Below are 23,242 nucleotides of genomic sequence, written 5' to 3' on the forward strand. Positions count from 1 at the left end.
CAGGATTAACAGCAGTGAATGCATTTGTGACTCGTTATTACAATAAAAATATAAAGTACTGCATTTTTTATGCATGTTGTTGTGTGTACTGCTTACACACATTCAGCAAATACATTCCTTATACGTTTTCGGTTGAAAAACAGTGATCTGAAATCGCTGCTTGAGGCTTAGAGCTTTAGAATAAAGTATAATTAGTCATGGTTACTCTTGTCCCTTTCTATTTAATCTATTGCTAAACATTAACACCTAATAACAATGGGATGTCGGTCGCCTGGTGCGGCGCTGAAGGCTAAGGGGTTAAAAATATATTTGTTGAGTCAAACCTTTTGTTAACAGGTTTCTCTCAGGAAAAAGAGGTAAAGGAGCAGATCTGGAGGGATCATTGTTATTATATTTTACTTTTTGACTTGAACTATAAACTGTTTTATTTAACTGGGATGTATGGATATCCCCCTCCACCCCCACTTTCATGCGTTCATTCAAGTTTTTTGTCAGTGTTGTGGTGGGCTGTCATTAAAGGGATCTCTCATGTCTCTGTTACCTTCTGGCTCTCCCTTTTAGTTATGCTGTCATAGCTATTGTAGTCCTGCCAGTGTCCTTACTTGCACTCTACTAATACTGCATTTTTGTTCTCAAATATTATGCAGCAATAAGGATAATAATCCTATGAATCCATGTTTCCCACTTTCTTCCTGTCACTCTCTCTTTCTTTCTCTCTCTCTCCTCCCACCTTCCATTCCAAGTTAAACACGATCTTAATGTTACAGTGATTCTGTCTCGTTTTTCTTTCTGTACCTGCCTGATTCATCCTGATGCACTACCTCTTGAAGGTTCCACATAAACAGTTTAAAAAAACATGAGGTTACAGCAGAGGGTTAAACACAAGAACCATTATATGGATCTGGACTGTAATTAATATAAACTGTTTGATACAATTGCTTAGGACTACAATCACCATGAGCAGGTTTATATCAGAGTTTTCATCAGTGGACCATCAGTTGATATCCTCAACAATGATTGAAGTATTATAAATTGATGTTCTTTGTCAGCTAGATGAGGAAGGTTTCCTTTTTGAGATTAAAACCTCACATGGTCTCTTCTTCAAATCATGTCAATTAGTTTAGTTTGTCACTTCATGGCTGACTTGTTCATAAAGCATAACAATATGAATACATTTAGGGACTAATTTATAAATTTTAAATGTATACACGGATTCTATTTATTTCTGTAAAGCTGCTTTGGGGCAATATCCATTGTTAAATGTGCTATACAAATAAGGCCGCAAATTGTGTCTATTGAATATATCTGTGTGTGTGTGTGTGTGTGTGTGTGTGTGTGTGTGTGTGTGTGTGTGTGTGTGTGTGTGTGTGTGTGTGTGTGTGTGTGTGTGTGTGTGTGTGTGTATGTGTGTGTGTGTGTGTGTAAGTGTGTTTATCTGCATGGAAATGGAAGATAAGTTTGATCATATGGAGGTAGTATATATAAATAAATCAATAAGCCAAAAAAAGTGTCATTGTGTCATATCACATCCTCCAACTCAGCACCTGCAGTCGCTTCCAGCTGCAGCAGTGCAGTTTCTCTACTATCTGACTGAGGGAGGTTTTTGTACGACTCTATATCACTGTGTGAACAGGGGTGTGCTACTGATATAATGGTAACTCTGACAGTAATAATCTCCTGCATCTTCAGTCTGGACTCCACTGATGGTCAGAGTGAAATCAGTTCCAGATCCACTGCCACTGAAACGAGCTGGAAAACCCGACTGGCTTTCACTTTAATTCCATCAGGATTCAGACTGACTACAGAGGAGATTTCAAGGAGACCAACATTATACAATTTTTTCTTTACTATCTTTATGTATCATGTATTTTGTGTTACTGAATGTAGAGATAAATCTCATCACTGATCAATAAATAATGATTAAGATCTACAAATGAATGAATAAGGAAAAGTTTACTGTGGTGTGATGATTATTGAAGCACAGTGTGTTTGGTTCTGATCTTTTTCAGAAGATGGAGGTTGTTTTGTTCAGATACAGTTTGGTTGGAGGACATTATTAAAATTGCATTTTGTTGTTGTGCAGATAAACTACTGCATCTGCTCTACAGCTGTTACACTGACTTATCAAATATCACCATGTTCAGTGTGAAAGAGTTCACATTAAAATGACTATAATTATGTGTGTGTGTGTGTGTGTGTGTGTGTGTGTGTGTGTGTGTGTGTGTGTGTGTGTGTGTGTGTGTGTGTGTGTGTGTGTGTGTGTGTTGGTCTCCAGATGGACCGATAGTGAAACCCTCCATGTCTATGCTCCCTAATTCCTCTCTTTAGCTCTCTGCAGCTCTTTGCAGATTCAGGTTCTCTACTCTGCTTACTCTCGGACTGTTGGCGTTGAGTCAACGGACTCGGACTCGGGGCGCTGCCGAGCTGGACTGTGGACGGTGTCGAGGTGAACGAAGGTGTTCTGACCTGCACAGAAGATCAGAAGAACGGTGTCTACAGTCGCAGCAGCACCCTGACCCTCAGCAAAGAACGCTGGGAAGAGGCCGAGGTGTTCGGCTGCACCGTCTCCCACCACGACACCACTCAGATCACCTCTTTCCGAAAGAGTCGCTGTGAAGACCACTAGAATTCAAATGTACACTTTAACACATGCTTAGCAGTCTGAGGTGGTGTCAGTGGTGTAGCTGTGCTGAAAAAAAGCTTCAATCTGGAAATCATGTCTCATTTTTCAGTAGTGAAGTGTCTTTGTTAGTGATTTGGAACTGCACCTTTACAGCAGGTCGAGTGCAGAGCTGTGTGTTGTGCTTGAGTGAGTTTGGATGAAGAACCAGAAACATCTGCTGAAAGTGTTTAACTGTTCTGGGAATCAAAGCTTTTCATGCAAGTGTGTGTGTGTGTGTGTGTGTGTGTGTGTGTGTGTGTGTGTGTGTGTGTGTGTGTGTGTGTGTGTGTGTGTGTGTGTGTGTGTGTGTTTGTGTCACATTATTACACATATTTCTCTTAGTTTCTCTTTCTGCTCAGAATTTACATAAAACACTCCATAAATCTCTGTTAATCCCATAATCCCTGAATTTAAGCAAAACATGAACCTTGATCAGAATAAAACATCTACTGCTTTTTTAGTTTTGGATCTTCAACTTGTAATCATTATCCCTAATAAAAGTCAAGGCACTGATAGACACAGATACTGCACACAGATTCACACTCAAGTAGGCACAGGGCAAAACCAGAGCTTTGTTACATGGATGGTATCTGCTGAGCAAAGAAGCAAATAAAATCCAGTACATTTATTATAGAAAATAACAACAAATAAATAAATAAAACTTCCTTTCGGCTTCTCCCATTAGGGGTCGCCACAATGGATCATCCGCATGTTTGATTTGGCACATGTTTTTACGTTGGATGCCCTTCCTAACACAACCCTCCCCATTTATCTGGGCTTGGGACTGGCACTAAGAGTGGCTGGGGTTGGTTCCCTGAACGGGGATCGAATCCGGGCCGCAGCGGTGAGAGCGCCGCATCCTAACCACTAGACCACCAGGGACCCAAGAACAAATAAATAAATAAATAAGCCATAAAATATGCTAGGGAATGCTGGGAAGAGGCAGAGGTGTTCGGCTGCACCGTCTCCCACCACGACACCACTCAGATCACCTCGTTCCGAAAGAGCCGCTGTGAAGACCACTAGAATTCAAGCGTACCCTTTAACACATGCTTAGCAGTCTGAGGTGGTGTCAGTGGTGTAAACATAAAATATGCTAGGCTAAGGCTAGTGACAGGTCAACAGAGGATGCAGTTTCCACAGCTCTTCATTCAGCCCTCACCCACCTGGATAAAAGCAACACCTACATCAGAATGCTGTTCATTGACTTTAGCTCTGCGTTCAATACAGTCCTCCCCACTGTACTGATCACTAAGCTCAGTGAACTGGGTATCTGCACCTCCACTTGCAGATGGATTCTGGACTTTCTCACCAACAGACCTCAATCTGTCGGGTTGGGTAACCAGGTATCCTCTACCCTCATTCTGAACACTGGCATCCTGCAGGGCTGTGTTCTGAGCCCACTACTCTACTCCATGTTCACCTACGATTGTGCTCCTCTGTATAACTCCAAAATCTTCATAAAGTATGCAGATTACACCACCGTGGTCAGCCAGATCGACAACAACCACGAATCAGCCTACAGGGAAGAGATCCGTAATCTAGCAGCGTGGTGTGACAACAACAACCTGACTCTCAACGCCACAAAGACCAAAGAGCTCATTGTGGACTTTCGGAAATCCAACAGCAGGAGACATCTACCTGTCAGCATCAATGGAACTGAGGTAGAACGAGTCTCCAGCTTTAAGTTCCTGGGAGTTCACATCTCTGAGAATTTGACATGGCAGCAGAACACTTCAGCTCTGGTAAAAAAAAAACACAACAGCGCCTGTACTTCTTGAGAAGTTTCAAGAAATCTCATCTGTCCCCGGGGATTTTAACGAGCTTCTACCACTGGATCATTGAGAGCATCCTGACCATCTCCATCACTGTATGGTACGGAGGCTCTACTGTGAGTGAACGAAAAGCCCTGCAAAGGGTGGTCAAAACCGCCCAACGCATCACTGGCGCCCAACTACCTTCCATTGAGCACCTTCACCACAGCAGATGTCTGCGCAGAGCTCACAGTATTATCAAGGACTCTTCACATCCCAGTCATAAACTGTTTAACCTCCTTCCATCACGAAGGAGATACAGGAACTTGAAATGTAGTTTCTAGCAGCCAAAGTGCAAAGTTCTAGTGCAAATCAAAGCAGGAATTGGCACAGACAATAAAAAATATGAAATTTGACATGTGTGTGAGGGTGTATTCTAGTGGCCTGGATGGAAATTTTCCAATGTGGCCTGACAAATGTACACAATTCTATAGAAAACAAGGAAAAACAACCAACCAACTAACTGAATAAATAAATAAAACTCGGAATGCACATAAACTATTTCCTAGGCTAAGAACTGTTCAAATTAAATTAGAAATTAGAAAAAGAAATACATGAATTTAAATATCCTGTAAGAGTCTTCCACTGTATTTGCAGAGCAAGTAATGGACTACACATAATCCTAATCCCAGTCACTTCCGGAGGTCCAAATCACAGCATGTTAATGATGAGTCATTTATAAACGAGTCATTTATTTTAAATTTTTCTTTTATATGACTCTCGACAAACGACTCGTCTAAGACAGTTATTTATACAGTATGTGTTGCATGTGTAACGTGAAAACCCAGTGGGTTCTGTACAGGAATCAGAAATGATTAATCCACCTCCTAATTCTCTTCTCCAGTCAGATTCTTTCATTCATTTGTCACATGACATGACAGCCGTGTATATTCTGCATATAATTATGTAGATTTTAGGTCTTTTTTTATATGATTGTTGGACAGATATATTTTTTCATGTATAATATTTCTATGTTTAGAATCTCTTCTGGATTTTAATGTTCTAAATGGTCTGAAACTGGGATTTGAATCCGAATGTTACATTTGGCTTGGAGTGGACAATTGTGTTGTGTGTTGAACAGACAATACAAACCAGCATTACTTCATCTTTGTGATCATTTTGAATTTGAAGTGTTGAATTCAGTTAACATTTTGTGTATATGTTTAAAAGGAAAGAACAAAAAATTTCATTATTAATTATAATATATTTTTTTCTTTTATCGGGAGGCTTTTAGCGATCTGGATAACAAACAAAAATAAAAACTTGCTAACTTGTTTGTATTCTTTGGCAGGTTTAACTGTCTGATGCCCAAAACAAAATTAATCTGACACACACATTCATGTTTTCTTGGCCCACTACCTTTACACAGTAATCACAATCCAAGTTCATGCGAGGTTCGAACCAGGAAAACAAAGTGCTTAATTTAATTTGTGTTCTGCTACCAAAAGTTCTTAAAACCAAGAAATTGAACACACAGACACAAATCAATGTAAAAGACACAAGATTTTGTCTGTTAAATAGGAATTTGTGTGTTTGTGTGTATCACATCCTCCAACTCAGCACCTGCAGTCGCTCCCAGCTGCAGCAGTGCAGTTTCTCTACTATCTGACTGAGGGAGGTTTTTGTACGACTCTATATCACTGTGTGAACAGGTGTGTGCTACTGATATAATGGTAACTCTGACAGTAATAATCTCCTGCATCTTCAGTCTGGACTCCACTGATGGTCAGAGTGAAATCAGATCCAGATCCACTGCCACTGAAACGAGCTGGAAAACCCGACTGTAACTGATTTACAAATTTAATGAGGAGTTTAGGAGCTTCTAGAGGTTTCTGCTGATACCAGAATAAGTAGTTGTTGTTAGCCACTGCCTGACTGGTTTTACAGTTGATGGTGACTGTTTCTCCTGGAAGAACAGATTTCACTGCAGGAGTCTGAGTTACTGTGACTTGACCTCTGCATTCTGTAAAAATACACAATAATGCAGCATGAAACTGAAATATTAGAACAGAAACAATACGTGTATTTGTATGAACACATCATTGTAGAGATAAAATATGAAGCAGTGTCTGACCTTGAGTCCAGAGGATCAGTGTCCAGATGAAGACGGGGATCAAAGTCATGGTAGCTGTGGGTGAAGTTTCTGTAGCAGCAGCTCTCAGTCATGAAGTGTGAAAGTCACAGCGCTATAAACACTCCCAGAGCACTGAAGCATGTGCTGCTAATGCAAAGTGTCCTCTAAGTATGGAAACATCTTTACCACATTCCCCCAATCTTACTGTCATTCTCACACTCACAATTCAATAATTAATCAGGATTCAGACTGACTAAAGAGGAGATTTTTATGGAGACCAGCATTATAACATTATTCTTTATTATCTTTATGTATTATTAATTATATTGTGTTACTGACTATAGAGACAAATCTCCTCACTAATCCATGATTTGATGTTATTTTACCTCCAGTCTTTTATAGTGTATACTACACTGTGCTCAAGATTGAGGTGTGTGTGTGTGTGTGTGTGTGTGTGTGTGTGTGTGTGTGTGTGTGTGTGTGTGTGTGTGTGTGTGTGTTTAGATTCACTGTAGTGTAACAGAGGTTTTTGTACGACGGTTTCATTAGAATGTATCACTGTGGATCACTTTTGGTGGAGGAACAAAACTCATTATAGAAAGTAAGTGCTCACTTTTACTAAAAGCTCATGGATTCATTAGATTTATTACACAATGTAAATACTGTAGATACAATTTTACTACAAAATAAAAATGTGGCATTCTCATAAATAAATAGATATTTTCTATAAAAAAGAGAAATGTGATGTGAAGAGGAGAGAGCTGCTTCGAGAAATTCTCTGCTTTTGCGTCATTTTTAAAAAAATTTTAGGAGTCACATCTTTTTCAGATTCATGGTAAATGTTAACTTTTATTTAATTTCGTTATTTTTTTTTGTTATTCAAATTCATCACAGTGGGAATGTTGTAACAGTGAAACGGGAACAATGGTGGTCTAGTGTTGATTTCACATTAATGCTAAGTCATAAATCATTAATAATTTCATCTACAAAAATGCACAAAAACGACTTAACTGTGGTGTGATATATTATTGAATTTGTTCAGAAGATGAAGGTTGTTTTTTTGAGCTGCAGTTTGGTTGGATGATGTTATTAGAAATGTGTTCTGTTATGGATGTGCAGATAAACTACTGCATCTGCTTTACAGTTCTTACACTGAATTATCAAATATCACCATGTTCAGTGTGATAGAGTTCATATTATCATGACTATAATTATGTGTGTTTGTGTTTTTGTGTGTGTTTGGTCTCCAGCTGGACCGATGGTGAAGCCCTCCGTGTCTCTGCTCCCTCCCTCCTCTCTGCAGCTCTCTGAGGGTTCGGCCTCTCTGCTCTGCCTGCTCTCTGACTATTCTCCACAGGGGGCGCTGCCGAGCTGGACCGTGGACGGTGTCGAGGTGAACGAAGGTGTTCTGACCAGCACAGAAGATCAGAAGAACGGTGTCTACAGTCGGAGCAGCACCCTGACCCTCAGCAAAGAACGCTGGGAAGAGGCCGAGGTGTTCGGCTGTACCGTCTCCCACCACGACACCACTCAGATCACCTCGTTCCGAAAGAGTCGCTGTGAAGACCACTAGAATTCAAGTGTACACTTTAACACATGCTTAGCAGTCTGAGGTGGTGTCAGTGGTGTAGCTGTGCTGAAATAAAGCTTCAATCTGGAAATCATGTCTCCTTTTTCAGTAGTGAAGTGTCTTTGGTAGTGATTTGGAACTGCACCTTTACAGCAGGTCGGGTGCAGAGCTGTGTTGTGCTTGAGTGAGTTTGGATGATGAACCAGAAACATCTGCTGAAAATGTTTAACTGTTCTGGGAATCAGAGCTTTTTATGCAAATGTGTGTGTGTGTGTGTGTGTGTGTGTGTGTGTGTGTGTGTGTGTGTGTGTGTGTGTGTGTGTGTGTGTGTTTCAAATTATTACACATCATATTTCTCTTTCTGCTCAGAATTTGCATTAAATCCTATTAATCTCTGTTAATCCCATAATCCCTGAATTTAAGCAAAACATGAACCTTGATCAGAATGAAACATCTACTGCTTTTTTAGTTTTGGATCTTTAACTTGTAATCATTATCCCTAATAAAAGTCAAGGCACTGATAGACACAGATACTGCACACAGATCCACACTCAAGTAGGCACAGGGCAAAACAAGAGCTTTGTTACATGGATGGTATCTGCTGAGCAAAGAAGCAAATAAAATCCAGTACATTAATAATGGAAAATTAGAACAAATAAATAAATAAATAAGACATAAAATATGCTAGGCTAAGGATAGTGGCATGAAAACCAAATAACTCATCAACAATACTCACTTAATGAAATTTTAAACAATTTACAACTTAACAACTTAATACTTCAACAAAGATAAAATAAAAAGGCAGAACATAAATGAGGATTGAAACTAAACTAGTGTGCAAATCAAAGCAGAAATTGGCACAGACAATAAAAAAGACGAAATTTGACATGTGTGCGAGGGTGTACTCTAGTGGCCTGGAGTGAAATTTTCCAATGTGACCTTACAGATGTACACAGTTCTATACCCAACAAGGAAAAAAATCAACAACCAACCAACCAAATAAATAAATAAAACTCGGAATGCACATAAACTATTTCCTAGGCTAAAAACTGTTCAAATTAAATTAGAAATTAGAAAAAGAAATACATGAATTTAAATATCCTGTAAGAGTCTTCCACTGTATTTGCAGAGCAAGTAATGGACTACACATAATCCTAATCCCAGTCACTTCTGGAGGTCCAAATCACAGCATGTTAATGATGAGTCATTCATAAACGAGTCATTTATTTAGAATTTTTCTTTTCATATGACTCACGACAAACGACTCGTCTCAGACAGTTATTTATACAGTATGTGTTGCATGTGTAACGTGAAAACCCAGTGGGTTCTGTACAGGAATCAGAAATGATTAATCCACCTCCTAATTCTCTTCTCCAGTCAGAGTCTTTCAATCATTTGTCACATGACATGACAGCCGTGTATATTCTGCATATAATTATGTAGATCTTAGTTATTTTTTTTATATGATTGTTGGACAAATTTATTTTTTCATGTATAATATTTTTATGTTTAAAATCTCTTCTGGATTTTATTGTGCTAAATGGTCTGAAACTGGGATTTGAATCCGAATGTTACATTTGGCTTGGAGTGGACAATTGTGTTGTGTGTTGAACAGACAATACAAACCAGCATTACTTCTATCTTTGTGATCATTTTGAATTTGAAGTGTTGAACTCAGTTAACATTTTGTGTATATGTTTAAAAGGAAAGAACAAAAAATGTCATTATTAATTATAATATATGTTTTTCTTTTATCGGGAGGCTTTTAGCGATCTGGATAACAAACACAAATAAAAACTTGCTAACTTGTTTGTATTCTTTGGGAGGTTTAAACTGTCTGATGCCCAAAACAAAATTAATCTGACACACAGTAATTCATGTTTTCTTGGTCCACTACCTTTAGACAGGAATCACAATCAAAGTTCATGCAATGTTCAAACCATACAAACACATTTACACATTTACAGCTTTTAGCAGACACCCAAATCCAGAGTTTTGTAAATCAGCTATAAGAACACTGAATATTTCTTCACAGTGAGAGTGTAAAACTGAGGATGTTATAAATTGTTCAGTGTGATTGTTCTCAGTTGTGGGTGATTAGTAATCAGCTGAACATGAACATGAGAGTATGTGTTGTTGGGAAATGTAGTTTCTAGCAGCCATAATTGTAGGTTTTCTGAAAAACAGCAGAAGTTTGACTGATAGATATAAACAAGCAAAAATGCATGAACAACAGATATGCATCAGACAATATCAACCAATCAATTCATTTAAACTATAAGCATAGAATTTGTGGGACTTAGTGGTTGTTGTTTTGATTAGGTTTAGATTAGTGTTCATACCTTTACTTACATATAACATTTACATATAAAACTGAATAAAATCTAAATTGTTTTCTCACTAAAGGTCAGAAACAACTGTAGTGACAGCGATTGATGGAAACAATGATCTTGTGTCAGCTGAGTCATCAGGTGAAGAAAGCAATCAATATTAGAGACACGACTCCATGCTATATCTCACTTGACTCAATAAAGCAGCAGAAACAAGGACAACCTGAAGGACAGGAAAACACATGAAGTAGTAATGATCTCTCTCTCAAGCATATTTACATTTAGATCATTTAACAAATATCCTTATCCAGAGTGGCATACAGAAATTGATTGCTTTGTCTTTATGAAAACACATCCTCAGAGTCTAATAAAATAAAAAATAATTGAATAATAAATGTAGATAAATCCCTAATAAAGATTTTATGTGGTGTGATGGAGTGTGTAGTGTGGTGTAATTATTTCTAATGTGAGGTGTGAGTTAGTGTGATGTGGTTCTTCTCCTCCACAAAGTGTCATTGTGTCGTATCACATCCTTTAACTCAACACCTACAGTTACTCCCAGCTGCTCTTATGAGAAAACTTTTTAGTGCACTTAATTCTATATACTGAAGACATTATAAAAGGTGATAAATCCCTGTGGGAAATAATCACAGATAATCTTAATGAACTGTTTCTGACCAGGAAAGCGAACTGCTAAATTTAATTTGTGTTCTGGTCCAAAATGTTCTGGAGACCAACAGATTAAACGCACAGTAACAAATCAAAGTAAAAGCCCTGATGGTTGTGTCTGTTAAATAGGAATTTGTGTGTTTGTGTGTATCACATCCTCCAACTCAGCACCTGCAGTCGCTCCCAGCTGCAGCAGTGCAGTTTCTCTACTATCTGACTGAGGGAGGTTTTTGTACGACTCTATATCACTGTGTGAACACATAGCCACTATGGTAACTCTGACAGTAATAATCTCCTGCATCTTCAGTCTGGACTCCACTGATGGTCAGAGTGAAATCAGATCCAGATCCACTGCCACTGAACCGAGCTGGAAAACCAGACTGTAACTGATTAACAAGTTTAATCAGGAGTTTAGGAGCTTCTCCAGCTTTCTGCTGATACCAGAATAAATAGTGGCCATAGGAGCTGTGATAATACACTGCCGGATTAGTTTTACAGTTGATGGTGACTGTTTCTCCAGGAAGAACAGATTTCACTGCAGGAGTCTGAGTTACTGTGACTTGACCTCTGCATTCTGTAAAAATACACAATAATGCAGCATGAAACTGAAATATTAGAACAGAAACAATACGTGTATTTGTATGAACACATCATTGTAGAGATAAAATATGAAGCAGTGTCTGACCTTGAGTCCAGAGGATCAGTGTCCAGATGAAGACGGGGATCAAAGTCATGGTAGCTGTGGGTGAAGTTTCTGTAGCAGCAGCTCTCAGTCATGAAGTGTGAAAGTCACAGCGCTATAAACACTCCCAGAGCACTGAAGCATGTGCTGCCAATGCAAATCCACTGGATGCTGTTTGTACTGAATGTTAATAAATTTCTCACTCTAGTGGATTGATGGTATATGAAGCAGCATCATTGTTTGATGTGATCACTTTCACTAATGTGTAACCTTATTAATATTTCCATAATAATCTTATGATGATTTAACATTTAGAGCCAAAAATGCAGCAGTTACACAACACGCATATGCAAAATCTTTGTGTGTGTGTGTGTGTGTGTGTGTGTGTGTGTGTGTGTGTGTGTGTGTGTGTGTGTGTGTGTGTGTGTGTGTGTGTGTGTGTGTGGTTTTTGTACGACGGTTTCATTACAATGTATCACTGTGGTACACTTTTGGTGGAGGAACAAAACTCAGCATCAGTAAGTGTCTTATACTTCTAAACCTCTATAGTTCATACAAAATAAATATATATTTAGTTTTTATCTAATTCTTCATTCTTTACTCTATAAATAATGCTAATTGAAAAATAATGTGTGCATCTGAAATAAATTGGGAGAAACTCTAAACTTCTTTCAGTAAAATGCATAAGAAACGAGTGAATATTAAGCATGTAATAAATCTCCAGTGTGTTTGTGTTGGTGAGTGGAAAACTGCTCACTGATTCATATCTGCAGTGTTGTGTACATTATTCTGAAGTCTCTGTGCTGATGGAAAATACAGATGAATGCTGCTGTGTGTTTGTGATAAACAGTGAAAATTTATTTCATCAGATTAATTTCTTACTATCACACAGGGAGCACGTTTATGACACATCAGTAAGAAGCCGCTAAAACAGAATAAAGCTGATCGAATTCCTAATCGCTACAAAAAAATTTATAGTAGCTTGTAAATGTTCTCCTGCTGATTAGTTCTACTGAACTGTAGTGATGTGAAGAAGCAGTAATGAGGAAATGTTGTGTAACTTGTGTAAATGTGTGTTTTTGTTTTTTTCTGTTCTTCAGAGGGTCCCACTGTGAAGCCCTCCGTGTCTCTGCTCCATCCATTGTCTCTGCAGCTCTCTGAGGGACCGGCCTCGCTGCTCTGCCTGCTGTCTGCCTACTCTCCACAGGGGGCGACGGTGAGCTGGACAGTGGACGGCTCAGTGGTGAATGAAGGGGTTCTAACCAGCCCTGAAGAACAGAAGAAGGAAGGTTACACACGCAGCAGCACCCTGACCCTCAGCAAAGCGCTCTGGGAAAAGGGGGAGGAGTTTGTCTGTACCGTCTCCCATGACAGTGTCAATCTTCCGGTCACGTTCAGAAAGAGCCAGTGTGAAGACTAACAGCTCCAAGATAGAATTAAACACTGAGCTGCTCACACCTCCATCTACAATAGAGTTTCAATTCTACACAATGCTGATATTCCTGTCTTTACTCTCTTCACTGTCCTGTTGCTCTTCCTGTAGTTTTGCTCTGCTGAAATAAAGCTTCATTTTGGACATTGGGTGTGTTTTATTAGAGTTAGTAGTCATTATCAGTGTGATGAGAGAGTGTGTTTAGCTGTACATTCAGTGCTGTGTGTTGTGCTTCAGTGTGTTTGGCTGAAGGAAGTTGAACATCTGGTGAAAGTGGTGCTATATTTTGGGAGAAAGAGGATCATTCAGCCGTCTTCATGTAAATCTCCCTCTCATTTCACTGCTCTGTGCCACTGAGTGAAAGGAACTATTTAAACATAAATATGGTCTAATTATTTTAATAATATTTCGAACAGCATGGAAGGAGTGTCTCCATAGTGTTTAAAAAGCCCTTAGTGATGATAGATCAATATGTCTTTCCACCTTTATAGTCGATATTAAGCATAAATCTTGATTTTTGTTCAATACAAATAGAAGCACCACATTAACATTCACACCCTCAACAGCCAGTGATGATTTAAAAATCAAGACTCAAACTTTATAGTAAGACAATTTAATAAATACATTTGTAGATAAAAGTACAATCAGATCAAAAATTTCTAAATCTTACTCCTATTCAAGAGACCGAGTTAATTGCACTTATTTCCACATGAAAATCATAAAATTGTGATGTAGATAATTTATTATAAATTTCCTTAACAGATAATTTCATAAGCAATTGAACATGTTATAAAAAATTTAATAAAAAATGATTCCCTCGACACTGTTTATGTACCTAAATCATGCATGCTGGCAGTTTGCAGTTAAACCCTTAATTTAAAAAACATGACCCCTCTCAGCTGTCTAACTATTGGCCAATATCAGACCTTCCCTTTATCAACATAACCTTGTGGAGTTGTCTCTCCTAACTTTCTCTTCTATTCACACACACACGCACACACACACACCTGGCAGCCCACCCCGTTTCTCTCCTTCACTTTGGAAGTATATCTTCATGTGTGAGACAATAAACTTTGGAACTTCTTTCTGAAAGCTGACTCGTGTGTTTCATTGCGACTTCCTCGTATTCGTAGGAGAGTAGAGAGCGAGAGGAAAGGCTGAATTTCCTGAATATCCTGTCCAGGAGACAGAAGGCAATCCTGCCCAAGTGGCAGAGAATAAAACATTCCTTACAGTTCTTGGGGGCTCGTCCGGGATATCAGCGTTCGGGTAAGTGCTGATTTGGTATCTTGTCATACCATTCAATGTGTAGGCACTTACCTCGTACTTTCCGCTGTGGTACTCTGTGATCTTGCATTCCCCTCTGACTCTGTTGTCTTACAGTATGCAGATGATCTCCTGATCTCCACAGTCTCTGAAGACCTCTGTGAACAAGCCTCCCTGTGCCTCCTGCATCATCTGGCAAGAAAAGGATTCAAGGTATAAAAAAAACTACAGTTTTGTAGAACCACTGTGAAATACCTGGGGTTCAAACTCTCTTATGGCAGCAAACGGCTCTCTAAAGATCGTGTACAGGTCGTTCTTAACACAAGGCGTCCCTCCACAAAGCATGCTCTCATGGCTTTCCTGGGACTGATTAACTACTGCCGTCCATGGATACCTGACTGCTCTTTCCACGACACTCGTCTCCGCTCTGCGATCTTACACAATGATCCTTTGCAGCACCCGCTAACATGGACACCCGAGATGAATAAGGCGTATGAGGCTTTGCGGTCAGCTCTGTGTTCACCTCCTGCTCTCGGACTTCCAAAATATCATAGGTTTTTCACCTTTATGCGTGTGAACAGGACAGAACTGCCTCTGCTGTCTTGGTGCAGGAGCATTGAGGGGGAGGCATGAGACCATGTGCGGTTCTGTCCAAAACACTTGACACCGTGGCTCAGGGTTTACCTGCATGCCTTGGTGTGGTGGCTGACTGTGCTGTGATGGTTCAAGATGCTAAAAAATTAGTGTTGTCTCATCCTATGATCTTGCATTCTCCACATCAGGTGAAACATTTCATTCAGAACTTGCACACAGAACACATGACAGCTCCGAAAAGATCCGGCTATAAAACTATCCTTTGCTCGACCAGTAATTTGGAAATCAAGGCCACCTCCTCTTCCAACACTTTAGGTCATGCCCTTGCTTGTTTGATTAATGCACAAGACGACACACTGCATGACACCACACATGATTGCTGCTCTGAGGTCATTCACTCCACTAGTATATGCCCAGATTTGTCTTCCACTCCTTTAGACAGGGGTGAGTCACTTTTTGTGGATGGCTCATGTTCAAAGCCGTATGATGGTAAATTTCTGTGTGGTTACTCTGTCTGTTCCTTACCTGATGTCACTGTTGAAGTTTACTCTTTGCCTTTTTCTTCTGCACAGGCCACTGAACTCTTTGCCTTGACTCGTGCATGTGTCCATTCAGAAGGAAAAGATGTCACCATCTACACTGACTCCCGATACACCTTTCGTATTGCGCACGCATCTGGCAGTCCCGTGGTTTCTGCTCGGCTGAAGGGAAATCCATTTGTCATTCGTCCTTAGTTCAGGACCTTTTTACTGCTTGCTGTCCTCCTCGCACACTGGCTATCGTCAAAACAAAAGCCTATTCTTATTACAACAATGTGGAGGCCAAAGGCAATTCCTTGGCTGACAGAGTGGCAAAAAGTGCAGCTCAAGCTCAGGTATTCTTCCCCTCTCTTAGCACTCCTATTAACACCTGTCTCCTTTCCTCTGCTCTCATTCCTGATTTACATTTGCCATCTGTCCAATCCTCAGCCACCCCGAATGATTCTGCCTTTTGGCAATCACACTATGCCTACGTGGCCTCCAATTGCCTTTGGTACAGTACAGATGGTCGCCTATGCCTTCCGTCTCACTGTGTTCCTTTCCTCGTGCGTTAGTTTCACGGTGTTACACATCGCGCACGAAGGGGGTTGAGGAAAGATATGGATTTTTTTGTATAGCTAACTTAAACTGCATGATAGACTCGATTTTATCTAGGTGTCTGATTTGTGCCCAGAATAACATCACTAAGAGCGCAGCAAAACATGAATGCCTCCCACTACCCACTGCTCCATTCTCTGAATGGCAGATTAACTTAATTTACATGCCTCCCTGTGGGCCATCTAAGTATCTCCTGGTGATGGTAGACAAATTCTCAAGGAGGGTTGAAGCACGAGTAAATGCTAAGGTCGTCACACGTATCCTAGCCAAAGAGATTATACCAAGATATGGTGTTCCTCACTTGATTGATTCAGACAAAGGAACACCATTCACTGCGAAGGTAATGCAGGACTAATGTAAATACCCATCCCTGTCATGGCGTTTCCATATTCCCTATCACCCTCAGTCCTATGGTATCGTAGAGAGAACTAACCAGACTAGGGACAAACTGACTAAGGCCATGCAAGCTACAGGTAACAAAAAATTGGATAGACTTACTACCCGCAGTCCTTTCCGAAATGAGAATGACTCCGCAAAAAGACGTCCACCTATCGCCACACGAAATTGCTTTTGGACGACCATTTCCAACGCCCTGGAGAAAAGATAAACGAGCAATAGGTACAGCTGATCTGGATGTGCACATCGCCGAGTATTCTGCTGCGCTGATTGACACACTGTCAAAACATTATGAACAGATCTCTAAATCTATACCTGTCATTTCTGTGACACCATCCCATCCCTTCCGGGTGGGAGATGCTGTTCTGATAAAATCTCTAAAACCTAGGTGATTGGGTAAATGCAAATATGAGGGGCCAGCAAAAATAGTCGCGATCACACGCACAGGTGTATTAACTGACCTTTTCCACAGTGGATTCATGCTTGGAGAATCAAGAAATGTCCCACTAGAAGTGATCCCTCTTAATTGTGTCTACATGTACCCTGTGTATCACTTTTTTCTTTAAGTTACAGAAGCATAGCCGTTTGACATCCCCATAAGTTCTTAAAATAAGAAATATGATTAGTTATGGAAATATGACCAGTTCATACTTTTATAACATCAAGGTTTGACTACTGTAATGACTTACTGTCTGGATCTGAAGGGAAGCTTATTTATGCAATTTCTAGTTACTTACTAAGCTTCAGTCCAGCATGCAGCAAAAAGAATGTTTACCAGAACCAGGAAATATGACCACATCATCATTGTCTTATTCAATCTACACTGGTGATCAAAATTAGAGAACAATTTATAAACAATTAAACAATTCTGAAATAATGTCATCTTCACTGCTCAACAGTTGAAGGAGTTTTTGTCCTGTCTATACCATGCTACCAGAACACCTTTTCCACAAATTAACTAAGGCATTAAAAAAAAAAAAAAAACATTATTTTGCAAAAAACACACTGATCAAAATTAGAGAACACTTTTAGATACCTTCCAGTTATTGATGTTAATCTGGTACCTGGTGCTAATTTCCTTGTTCATCTGTCAACCCCTATTTTACTGGCAGCCTAACTTCCAGTTTCACTGATTCTGCAAGATGGTGGGCCGTTCTAAAGTGACTGAAAGACTCCGGCAGCAGGTTGTCCAGATGAAGGCCAAAGGGATAACCCTATCAGCCATAGCAAGACAAGTTGGTCGTTCCAAATCTGTGATTTTAAAAATAGTGAATTTTTACAACATCACAAACTCATTCAAGTCCACCAAGAAGCCTGGTCGTCCACGGAAGACAAATACAAGAGAGGACAGGATACTGCGGAGGATCTCAATGGGCAATTGTTTCCACACTGCAGCTGGAATTGCTCACCAGTTCAGCGCTGAACAGGGTAAGGATCTGTCTCATCATACAGTGTCTCGATGTTTAAGAGCATTTGGACTGAAAGCCCACTCTGCAGTGACCAAACCTCTCATTAGCAGAAATAATAAAAAGGCTAGACTACGCTTTTCTGAGGAGCGTGTTGTGTGGACAGAGGAGAACTGGTTCAAAGTTCACTTCAGTGATGAAAGCAAGTTTAATTTATTTGGGTCCGATGGGAAACATTATGTTCGGTGACAAACTGGAGAAAGACTAAACCCAAAGTGTGTAAAGAAGTCAGTGAAAAGTGGAAGAGGAAGTGTCATGGTTTGGGGCATGTTTTTTGCAGCAGGAGTTGGGCCTCTTATACAGCTACATGGCAGAGTGAATGCAAATGTTTATCAGAACCTTCTTCAACAACATATGGTTCCTTTCCAGCGTTCATCACCCAATCAGCCCGCAGTGTTCATGCAGGACAACGCTCCATGTCACACAGCAAAACGGGTAAAGCAGTTCCTTGAAACTGAAAACATTGAAATAATGACATGGCCTGCCCAGAGTCCTGATCTCAACCCAGTAGAGAACCTCTGGAAAATCCTTGGCGACAAAGTTATGGCCAAAAAACCCACTACAGTCACCAAACTGTGGAGGAGACTGGAAGAAGAGTGGACCAAAATCACACCAGAGCAGTGTGAGAGACTAGTGCTGTCCTGTGGCCGCAGATGTGCTGAAGTCATTCAGAGCAGAGGCCTGTTCACTTCCTACTAATTGCTGACTGTTGTAACCTTCAGAAAATTTTGTTGTAATCTTTTTCCATGCTACAGTCATTGTTGTTCTTTAATTTTGATCAGTGTGTTTTCTGCAAAATAATGTTTTTTATTTTTTTTTAATGCCTTAGTTAATTTGTGGAAAAGGTGTTCTGGTAGCATGGTATAGACAGGACAAAAACTCCTTCAACTGTTGAGCAGTAAAGATGACATTATTTCAGAATTGTTCAATTGTTTATAAATTGTTCTCTAATTTTGATCCCCAGTGTACATTTGCTCCTGAACAAATCTTGTATTAATTATGAAATACTTCTACTGATGTATAAAGCACTAAATGGTCTTGTGTTCCAGTACCTGAGTTAAATTTTGTTTGATTACAATCTGCCCTGCCTACTTCAGTCAAAAGGTGCAGGCTGTAGGGTTCCCACCCAATGGCCCAATGATGGAATCCACCGGTGTGGGAGAAGGTATTCTGCGTGTTGGTCTTTCTAACGCGGCTGTAAAGATTATTTAACCTTCCTCTTGTGTTAGGGACGGCACCGAACCGTTTTTAGGTTTAAATGCACAGAAGTACCACATAAATTTGTTTATTGCATCAAGTTTTTTTTTTACTTTTGTCAGGAACCTCTATTTAAACAAAATAAAACAAAAAAAAATCTCTTTAACTAAATTATAAATTTATCTGATTAAAATTATGACCTTTGTGGTGTTAGGGTCGGTTTCGACCCAGTTATAATTTAACATTTTAAAAGAATAATTAGTGCTAAATCTGAAATCATAAACACACTGTCAGCTCACTGACACAGTCAGCCAACAGATCACTGACAGTCAGCTCCTCTCCTAACCCTGTAAGCTTCACTTAGGGGCTTCTCTCTTTGCCTGTTTGTCACCTTCCCTGAACAAGCAAAACAAACAAACAAAAATGGACATGTAAGACATTCATAAGACCAATTCAGACTTGCAGAGTGCATATCTCCAGTTTGCAGCATGCAAAAAATTTGAAGATTGAGATCATCTCTTCTGAAAATGAAACAGAGGACACAAAGCAGCATCGCGATACAGATGAACCAGAAGACACAGACACATCGGATGAGTCTGATGAAGAGGTCGCCGGTGCTGAAGCTGCTTCTGCTCCTTCTGAAACATTAAAATCCAAAAGTGGTAACATCTGTTGGACCTCAGTACCTCCTAAATTACATGGCAGGGTAACTGCTGCAATTGTCATCAAAATGACCCCTGGGATCACTAGGTTTGCTGTGATGAGAGTAAGTGACATCAAGACTCCACTTTCTTCAAAATTTGTTTTTTTATTGTCCAAAAAAAAAAGTATGTGTGTGTGTGTGGGGAAGGGGGGGGTTACTTATGTCCACAATTCACAAAAATGCAGATGTGTCATCAGGAAGTGAGACAAAGCCCATACTTATCCTGGACTATAATAAAAACAAAGGAGGAGTGGACAACCTACACTTGCCAGGGAATGACCAGGGGATGGCCAGTGGTTGTGTTTTATACATTGATGTGTCTGCATTAAATGCATTTGTGTTGTGGCACCACATCCAGCTAGGGTGGACCTCAACCAAAAAAACAAGCAAAGAATGTTTCTTGAGGAGCTAGGAAGTTCCTTAGTCAAGACACCCATTGAGCGAAGCTAAAACCCAGCCATGGTTAGACAGCTGCAGAGTTCACCTAGCACTCTATCCATGCCATCAGCAACTCAAGAAGCATCAGCACCAGCATCCTTCTCAGCCAGCCCTGCCTCAACATCAACCAGCACAGCAACAGCCACAACCCCACTGAAGCCACTTGATTCTAAAAGAAAGAGGTGTCAGGTCTGCCCTAGCAATAAGGACAGAAAGACAAACATATTGTGCTTCTACTGAAAAAAATATCTCTGCAAGTTTTTGCCACACATGCATCTAAACACACACATACACATGTATGTTTTTCCAAACAAATACTTTTTTGGGGGGCTAGTACTTGATTTGCTTGATTGGTTCTAATTTTAATTTAGTATTCCTATTAAAGCTCTATTTAAAAAAAAAAAAAAAAAAACTTTTTTTGCCTTTTTTTTTGGAGTAATGCTATCAAATAAAAGGCCCAGGGGGCCACACCAAAAATATTAAAAGCAATATTTTCATGGGTAAGGAAACCTAACAAGGTAACCAAGAGGTAGGAAACAGATTGGATGATAAATAATAGTTTAGATGGTATTTTATGACTGTTTTAAGACACAGGTCAAAACCGACTCGTTAACATAAGAGATAGTAACAGAAAGCTAACATAAGACGAAGGTTAAATAGATTGCATATTGTTATATTAATCCAATTTTAACCTCTAATCTGACTTCAATTTATAATAAAGATTTAACTTGAATATCTCTAATTCAAGCTGATCACCTTATTGGTTGTACTTCTTTAATTTTAGTAGATTATTCTAAGCATTCCGTCTTTTAATTTAATCATTTATTATGGTCCTGGAGTCTCTTAGAACCTTGTGCTCGGCTAACTATACCTGATCACGGAGGCACATTGGCCAATCTGAATCTTAGTCAGAGGATATAACGGTAAACTAATATTCATTGATTTAGTTACTTGGTCATAACTTGCTAAGTCAGTGATAGCCGCTACACATGCTCACAAACACAAACTCACCAGACTGTCCCTTAGTCAGGGGATATAATGGTAAACTAATATTCTTTAAGTAGGCCGCCAATGCTTGCTTATGCATAAAGAATACTGTATTTAGTCACTTAGTTATAAATTGCTAAAGTCAGAGATAGTCAGAAATCAGAAGGTCTCAGACGTTGTGCTCTATGCTCCATCCGTTCAGGGTGGTAGAAAAGCTTTGCACATCCTTTCTTGGGACCAGATGTGACCTAAAAACCAAATGTCATCTAGACCACCTGGTAAGGATCTTCTCCGGGGCAAACCTTATGTCTGTAGGACAGAATTTCCCCAAACCTGGGGTCTGTTCTACTGATATGGGACTGAGATCATATTTTTAATCCAATTGAGACCTTTAAAATTATACTAAACATGTGAAGGTAAAATGTTTACATAATTTAAGTAAAGTAAATTGAATTCCGGGATCTTCTCAGTCACCTTTTCATTATCCGGCCATCTCCCCAGGAGGGAAAGAGGGGGGCTCAAGGATGGATGACTGGGCAGCTGAACAAATGGCTTTCTCTCCTGAAATCAAAGAGGTCCTCTACTCAGATTAGAAGGTTTATTGTTTTGTTGCATGTTAGTTCTCGGGGTCTGGCCTCATTAAGTTGCATGGCAGTTCTCGGGGTCTGGTACCATGAACAGATCTGACCATCCTTACAAGGCTATTTGTTGGTAGGGCAGAGCTTTCACTTACAAAGTCCCACAGCCTTCTAATCAGTGCTCAGCGCTCGCCACAACTTTTGGGACTCACTGCTGAAAATGCCCTACCTAAATGTTAAAAGTTCCTGATAAAAGTGGGCTACATACACAATTTAAATATATTTGAAAAGAAGACACTTTGAGTTTAACTGTCAATCATTCAAAGTTGATATTGCTCAAAAAGATGATAAGTTCTAGATGATGAAATTTCCTGCATTTTACTTTTTTTCTTTATATATAAATACATGAATTGAGTCCAGGAGCAATCCAGAAAAGTACTGGGTTAAAAGCCACATGTCTCATGAGTTTATATTTTAAATTAAATGAAGATGAGATTCCTACAAACATTTATCTGAGACTATGTCTGATAATTTTCTACATCCCCCTGTTTAAGAGCCACTTGCTAAACTCAGGTGGCCATTTATACTCTATTCATACAGTCTGCATATAAATGAATGGCTGACCATAAAAGGCTTTTGTTATACATGTTTGGGGCTATTGATATTGATTTGGCATTCATATTGATGGCCAGGTAGCCAGACAAGCTATTGTTTTACAGTCATGACCATTCATATTAATGTCCGGCCATTCCAATCCCAACAATGCACACACACACACACACACACACACACACACACACACACACACACACACACACACACACACACACACTTGTCAAGCATTTCTCTTATGAAAACAAACGGGAAATAAAAGGTATTACATGGTATAAAACTGTAAAGGGAGATAAATTGTAACTTACAGATGTAAAACAGGTTTAGATTTTCCATCTTAATGCAGATCTCCAAGTCTCTGTTGTTACTCCACCCCCAAGAAATGTTCCTCATTGCTGCTTTGTGCAAATCTCAGATAAAACAACTTATTTGACTGTTAATTTTTCTTTGTATTTCTTTGTACAGTAACCACTTTTTAAACGTCTGTCTGCCACCCTGCTCCCCTTTCCTAAACCCTATAGAGGAGTTCTTCTCATCATGGAGATGGATGTTTTATGACCGACAACCATACACTAGAGAGAACCTCCTAAGGGCAATGGCGCTGGCCTGTGTTGACATCCCAGTGTAGGCCTTCCA

General features: G+C 39.6%; 4 long non-coding RNA genes and 1 pseudogene across 5 annotated transcripts in view; 3 read left to right on the forward strand and 2 right to left on the reverse strand.

Moving 5' to 3' along the window:
- Positions 1–23,242, forward strand: part of LOC310729190 — a 159,883-nt gene that overhangs the window by 61,164 nt on the left and 75,477 nt on the right. The gene's annotated exons all lie outside the window — the stretch shown is intronic.
- The window catches only part of LOC310729180, an 80,789-nt gene that overhangs the window by 20,800 nt on the left and 36,747 nt on the right, over positions 1–23,242 (reverse strand). The gene's annotated exons all lie outside the window — the stretch shown is intronic.
- LOC310729163 (immunoglobulin kappa constant pseudogene) lies at positions 6,918–8,211 on the forward strand (annotated as a pseudogene). The gene is made up of 2 exons (XR_014538380.1): positions 6,918–7,151; positions 7,801–8,211. The product of XR_014538380.1 is annotated as an immunoglobulin kappa constant pseudogene (transcript).
- LOC310729179 lies at positions 12,251–13,377 on the forward strand. Its single transcript, XR_014534473.1, has 2 exons — positions 12,251–12,319; positions 12,902–13,377. It is a non-coding gene; the product is annotated as an uncharacterized lncRNA (long non-coding RNA).
- Positions 12,638–23,059, reverse strand: LOC310729187. Its single transcript, XR_014534483.1, has 2 exons — positions 22,915–23,059; positions 12,638–13,069 (listed from the first exon to the last, which is right to left on the reverse strand). It is a non-coding gene; the product is annotated as an uncharacterized lncRNA (long non-coding RNA).

Source organism: Silurus aristotelis, assembly GCF_946808225.1.
Source record: "Silurus aristotelis genome assembly, chromosome: 7".
Classification (NCBI taxonomy): domain Eukaryota; kingdom Metazoa; phylum Chordata; class Actinopteri; order Siluriformes; family Siluridae; genus Silurus; species Silurus aristotelis.